This window comes from Neophocaena asiaeorientalis, unplaced genomic scaffold, assembly GCF_003031525.2.
Source record: "Neophocaena asiaeorientalis asiaeorientalis breed wild unplaced genomic scaffold, Neophocaena_asiaeorientalis_V1.1 scaffold14, whole genome shotgun sequence".
Lineage (NCBI taxonomy): Eukaryota > Metazoa > Chordata > Mammalia > Artiodactyla > Phocoenidae > Neophocaena > Neophocaena asiaeorientalis.
The window spans coordinates 2,040,168-2,047,322 of NW_020175192.1; positions in this window are offsets into that span (position 1 = coordinate 2,040,168).

Sequence of the window (7,155 nt, forward strand, 5' to 3'; positions counted from 1 at the left end):
CCGCGGCATGTGGAATCTGCTTGGACCAGGGCTCGAACCCGTGTCCCTGCATTGGCAGGCGGATTCTTAACCACCGCACCACCAGGGATGTCCCAAGTAATCCTTTAAAGCAGATACAAAGGGTAAAGTTGAAAAATAAATAGTGGGAGATACAGCTTAAGAATCAGGAAGAAGTTATATCTTGAAGGGCCTTGTGTCCTGAATTTGAACTTTGTCCTGAAAGCTATGGGAAGCTCTTGAAAGATTTTAAGTAGGAAACAGATGATACAATTTGCTTTTCAGAAAGATCATTTTATCAGTAATGTTGAGGACACATAGGAGGGTTGAGTAGATTGTAGGGAAACCAGTTAGAAGACTATTGCAGTAGTGCCTGACAGAGGTGATGAGAGTCTGAACTTAGGCAGTGAGAGCGGCTGTAGAAATGAAATTGAGGGAGGACAGGGAGAGAGGGAGGGACTGACACAAGAGGTAATAAAAAGAGACTTGGGAGAACCTGATGACTAACTGAGTGTGAGGGATGAGTGAGAATGAGAATAGAGAAAGATTCCCAGGCTTCTAGGTTAGGTATCTGGCGATTTGACGATGCCACTTACTGAGACAGAAGCGAGAATTGGAAAAGAAAGACGATGTGTTTGGTTTGGGGCATATTTAATTTGGTGTGTCTATGAGACATCCAAGTGGAGATGTCAGATAAATGGATATCTGGGTCTGGAGTTCAGCAGTGATCAGGGCTGAAGATAAAGAGTTAGAAGTCACCAGAATAAAAATGGTGGCTGAAACCCTGGGTTAAGGAGAGTGCTTAGTTAAAAAACAAATTAGGGAACACCGATTTAGCAGGTCATCAGAAGAGGAAGCCTTGAAAGATATTAAGAAGAAATGTCCAGAAAGACAGAAGGAAAACATAATGATAAGCACCATTTTGGGGGATACCTATTGCCTTCTAGTGAATGGCCTGGGACCTTTATATACATCATTTCACTGAACTCTTATGGCAACCCTAGAAGGTACATGTTTTCAAACAGAAAAACTTAAGTTCTGAGAAGTTAAGTAATTTGACAAGTGTATTTTGGCCTCTGGAGTCAGATGAGACCTAGATTGAAAACCCATCTCCCAGTAGCTATGGGATGTGGGCAAATTTGTAATCTCTCTGAGTCTCGATTTCCTCGTCCACATAGGATACAAATAGAACCTACCTCTGGGATTGTTGTGAAGATTAGATGGGATGGCATATGTAAATTGCCTGGCACTGAGTGGGTACTCGATACCTGATAGCTTTATCCTTATTAATAACTATAACCACATATAACTATGTTAACCACTTACTGTCTCTTCTTTAGCTCCAAATTCTCACCTAAGGTCCTTAGTGTACAACTGAGACCTGAGCCGGGCGAAACTATTATAAGGCTTTGCTAAAGACTTAGGCATAGCTAGATGGGAATGAACACAGAGAGCAACGTAATGCTTGATAATCTGAAAGTGTATCACTTCATCTTAGGATCCCCTCCAGGGGAGTACTGCCTTCCTGCCTAGTCCTTGGGAGAAGCCATTTTTCCATACCACCAGGGAGCATCATCAAATAGTCAGTACACCTAAAAGCCCAGCAAGAGTGTGGTCCCACAGGAAGTCAGGAGTTCTCACCCAAGTCTAAGACCCACCTTCCAAGATCTTGACATCTGTCTGAGGAACTGCCCTTTCCAGATGACTGATGCAGGGATGCTCACTTTCTCCAGAGAAAATCACGTCTACCTCTACGAGGATGGCCTTACACTATGGCCTCAACAGTAGAGCCTTATTAGGACACAACAGAATAAGCCCAATGAGGGTTATACCCTTTTCCTAATTCCTAGAAAAGATGAGATTCCTTATACAAACTCTTCTTAATCTTTCAATACCCTTCTACACAAAGTCACTCTGAAAAGTGAGTTTGGATAAGGCCAGAAACTGACTATAGTCCAAGTACAACAATAAGACATACAGCAAAAGGGACCTACCAGATTGAAAGTAAGAAAAATATTTTGTCAGTATAATCGAGAAAGAACCATAAATGTATGTCTTAAAAATTAAAAGATGTAAGTAGATATAGAAATGAATAAATCATTGGTTAGTGTTCAAAAATTTGTAGAAATAAAATATATTGGAAAAAATGGCCTAAGTTACAATAGACCAAAACAACAAAGTGTCTAGAAATTTTTTTAATGCACAAAATCTACATGAGGAAAATATTTAAGTTATTTAAAGCTTTACGGAAGACCCGAATAAATGGACAGATACAATACGTGGATGAATCTCACAGCCATATGTTGAGGGAAAGAAGTCAGACAACAAAGAGTATATACTAAGTGACCACATTTATGTGAAGTGCAAATAGGCAAAACTAATCTACAGTGAGAGAGGTCAGAACACTGGTTCTTTTTGGTGGGGGGTGGTAATTGCGTGGGAGGGAAGGTCCAGAGGGTGTAAGTTGCAGGAGTGGGTGGATCAGACCCCTTCAACACTAACTGATGCTGCTTCCTCTTCCTCTTTCTCAATCCATGCCTATGGCCTCTTGGGGGTGCTCTTTATGGCCAGTGGACTAAAGAAGAAAATACTGAAGGCTGGTTTGTGGATGGCTCTGCATGACATGCTGATACCACCTGGAAGTAAATAGCTGCAGCACTACAGCCCCACTCGGGTAGCTCGGAAGCACAGAAGTGAAGGCCAAGCCTCTCAGTGAGCATTACAATTCTTGTCCACTTTGTCTGGAATAAGAAATGGCCAGAAGTATGGATCTACTCTGATTCCTGGGCTGTCACTCATGGGTGGCTGGATGATAAGGGACATAGAAGGAGTGGGCAAGGGAGGTTGGAGGAGAGGCACGTGGATGAACGTCCCAGGATGGGCAGAGACTGAAGATACTTGTGTCTCCTGTCAATGCCCACAGAGGAGAGCCACTGCAGGGAGCCTGCTAATAACAAGGCGGGCAAAATTACATGGTAAGTGGATGCTGGTTAGTTTCTCAGCTCGGCCACCACACTGTTTGTTCAATAGTATGACCTTCCTCTGACCAAGGCAGAGGTGGATAATTCTGCTGTTAACCGGCCAGCAGAGACACCCATGAGCCCCCAGCGTGGCACTGTTCCCAGGGAGGCAAGCCAGCCAAATGACGGCAGCTTGATTATAGTGGAAGAGGCAGAGATTCATCCTGGGCATCATTCCACTGGAACAGCTCCGCATTCGGGATATGGACTTGCTCTCCCCATCTGCCTCTGTCAGCACCACCGTCTGCAGACCCATAGAACCACACTCCCTACAGCACTGCTTCTGATGAAGGAGCTCAGTTCACAGCAAAGGAAGTGCAGCCACACACTCTATCGTCCGGAAGTGGCTGGGAAAACAGAAATTGGAGTGGCTTAATGAAGACACAGTTACAGTACCAGTTGGGACACAACATCCTGAAAGGATGGGATTCTGCCTTATAGGATGCAGTCTACGTGTTGAATCAAAGGACATTATATGATGTTATCTCTGCCACAGTGAGAATGCATGGGTCTGGGATTGAAAGGGTGAAAGGAGAGACTTTGCTCACTATACATACAAAAAACAGCCTTGCAGAATTTTTGCTTCCCACACTGACAGTCTTGAGCTCTGCTGGTCTGGAGGTCTTAGTGCCCAAGGAGGGAACACTTCAACCAGCAGCGTTCCGTTTAATTGGAGCATGAGACTGCCACCTGCCCATTCTGGGTTCCTGATGCCACTGAGCCAACAGGCCAGGAAAGTGTTTACTCTACTGATTAGAATGATTGATCCTGATTGCCAGGAAGAAATTAAGTTGCTGCTATACAATCGGGGCAGTGAGAACTGTGTCTGGAACCCAGGGGATTCTCTGGAGCGTCTCTTGGCACTTTTATGTGCAATAGTTAAGATTACTGTAAAATTATAACAACAACAACAAAAAAAAGGCTGTATGCTTTTGGATTTGGATTTTTTAGGAATGAAGATTTGGATCACAGCACCTGGCAAAGAATCCCGACCAGCTGAGGCTCTGGCTGAGGGCAGGGGAAATATGGAACGCGTAGTGGGGAAAGAAAGCCATCTGATCAATTCCAGCCTCATGGAAGACAAAGGTATCAGGTACAGAAACAAGGATGCAGGGAAGTTGTGTGCAGTTTCTCTTTGCTTGTTACGTGTGTGCCTACTTGTACATGCAATCCATTTCCTTCTCTCTCCTTCTCCCTAATATTATTTCATGTACAGGTTGTTGGAGATAAAACTTTATAATTTAGCGCGACTGAATTTGGGGAGTCATTCATACAGCTGGTGATGGTACAGTGACTGTATCTCTTGATTTGGGGGAAGGGTGAGAACATTTTCATTTCTGTGCAGGATGCTCATATCTTGTTAGGTGGAAACAGAGTTGTTTTGCTGTTGGAAGGAAGTTTAAGTGTATGTGGGAGGACGGATATGGAAGTTCACGGTCAAAGGGCTGGACTCTGCGCATCACCGGCTTATTGCCTGTTCATCCCAAATCCACCCTACATGGTCCTGTTTTTGATGCTGGAACACCTCCGCCTTGCCGGCTGGCCCGGTTATCAGCTTTGTCACTGGGAGCACTGGAGGGACACAGAGGAGGAGGGGCTCCTCCTGCTGCTCGGATGTGCTCCTATTGGGGGCCCACGCCCGGAGGCAGTTTCTCAGTGAGTTGTGTGCAGTGATCCATGCAGGGATGCCACATCCTGTGAGAGCCAGCATCATTCCAACAAACTGGGAGACAGTTTGTGATGGGAAAAATCTGACTGCTGCCCTCACCCCACAGCCAGCTCTTCCTGGAGAGGGAGAGCCACTTCTGAGAGACCTCCTGGGCCCCATGAGAAGATCACATTTAATTTAAGCTGATTACAGCCCTAGTTTCCTCGTGGGTAATTGTGAGGGCTACCAAAGGCTGTATCTCAACAACCTAAACCCACTGAATTGTAAGAAACACCATGATTTTATGTACCAGTAAGAAAAAAATGCCAGCAACTGAACTTTGGCGCCACGTCTTAGCAGTAATCGCCAGGACAAATGAACGAGTCACACCAGCCTCTTGTTGCTTTAAGTTTTTTCAGCTACCCTGAGGGACCTGGCAGTTTCTCTTGCCTTCCATTGCATTGCTTGGCAGGCGAGATAGACCTTTGTCCTTTGGCTTGTGTTTCAGTGACAGACAGGCTTGCCTTTTTGTAGGTATATTCTGTTCTTATGACCCATTAGAATTTGGTAGAATTATGGTCATATCTCCACATGAAATATTTATTTGACCAATATCAGATTTATGCTCACTGCTGTTTCTATGCGTTTCTGCGTACACAATACATTTGTGTCAAGTTGAATCAAAGGGTAATCTTTCTGGGACTTCCTGGCAGTCCAGTGGTTAGGACTTCGCACTTCCACTGCAGGGGGCACGGGTTCGATCCACGGTTGAGGAACTAAGATCCTGCGTGTCATGTGGCGAGGCCAAAGGAAAAGAAAAAAGAAAAAGGGTAATCTTTCTGAAGAGATTTTTAAAGGCAATTAGATTCAACGTGGGTAGTACCAAGTGTACATGGCTCAACTGAATGACAGCTATGACCAAGTTCACACATGCAAATGACAACTGTAAGTCAATAACCACAACTGTGACATGACGTTGATTCAAAAACATGTCCCACGTTGAAAAAATTACACCCTTTTTATCGCTGATGAAACATGTATTTCAAGTAAAGTTAGCCCAGTGCCCGGCACATTGCAACCAGTCTACACATGCTGGTCCTGCTCCAGATACATCTTTCAAAGACAGTGTTTTCCTTCTAGAATGCACTATCCAATAGAGTAGTAACCTGCCACACATGGCTGTTCACATTGAAAATGCAATTAAATAACAAGTAAGATGAAAAATCTAGTTCCTCAGTTGCACTCACCACATTTCAAGTCTCAGCTGCCCCCTTACTGGACAGTGCAGATTGGATGGCTCTTGTTGCCACACGAAGTTCTATTGAGGAGCACTTTTCTAGAAACTTCTATTAGTAAGACATATATATATTTTTTTTTGGATAAAATTGAAACTTTATTCTTCATAACATATGCAGATATTAAATTAAATGCTAAACATAGAAAGCTTCTAAAAGTAAATGTAATTATGAAAATATCTTCAACTTGGAATAGGCAAAAATGCATACCTTTGTTTTTAACAATTTTTAATCTGAGATTGGCGTCAAGATGACACGGGGTGAGGAGGGTAAAGAGGATGCTACCTATTATTTATTAATCAGAATGCGTATAGAAGAAAAGGATAAGATAAAACCAGCATCGCTAACTAGAAAACAGATTGTCAATTTGTACCGAGCACTTCTTTTTTTTGAAGTATAGTTGACTTACAATATTATATTAGTTTCAAGTGTACAACATAGTGATTCACAATTTTTAAAGATTAAACTCCATTTAAAGTAATTACAAATCACAGCCATATTTTCCTGTGCTGTGCAATAGATCCTTGTAGCTTATTTTATACGTAATAGTTTGTACCTTTTAATCCCCTACCCCCATCACATCCCTCCCCCATCCCTCTCCCCTCCCCCCTCCCCCTAACCATTGGGTCGTTCTCTATATCTGTGAGTCTGTTTCTGTTTTGTTATTTACCTTCATTTGTTTTGTTTTTAGATTCCACATATAAGTGATAACACAGAGTGTTTGTCTTTCTCTGTCTGACTTAGTTTACTAAGCATAATGCCCTCCTGGTCCATCCCTGTTGCTGCAACAGACATACACTTCTTATATACACAGAATATATTACTAAGTGTCCATGTCACTCACATTCTTTCCATTTCTACCATTACCGTCTCTGCCCACACCTTCCTCTTCTCCCCAAGCCCCAGCCCAACACCCATCCACAGAACTGGGCTTCTACCTCCAGGGATTTTTTGCTCTTTTTTAAAAAAACTTTTAATTTTAAAATAACTATAGATTCACAGGAAGTTCCAAACAATTACAGATTTACAAGAAGTTGCAAATACTCTATAGAGAGGTCCCACACACCTTGCACCTAGTTTTTCTCAATGGTCACATCTTACAAAAACCAGGTAACTGACACTGATTCAATGTGTGCGTATAGCTCTGCGTCATCACATGCAGAATCAAGATACAGAACCATTCTATTACCAGAAA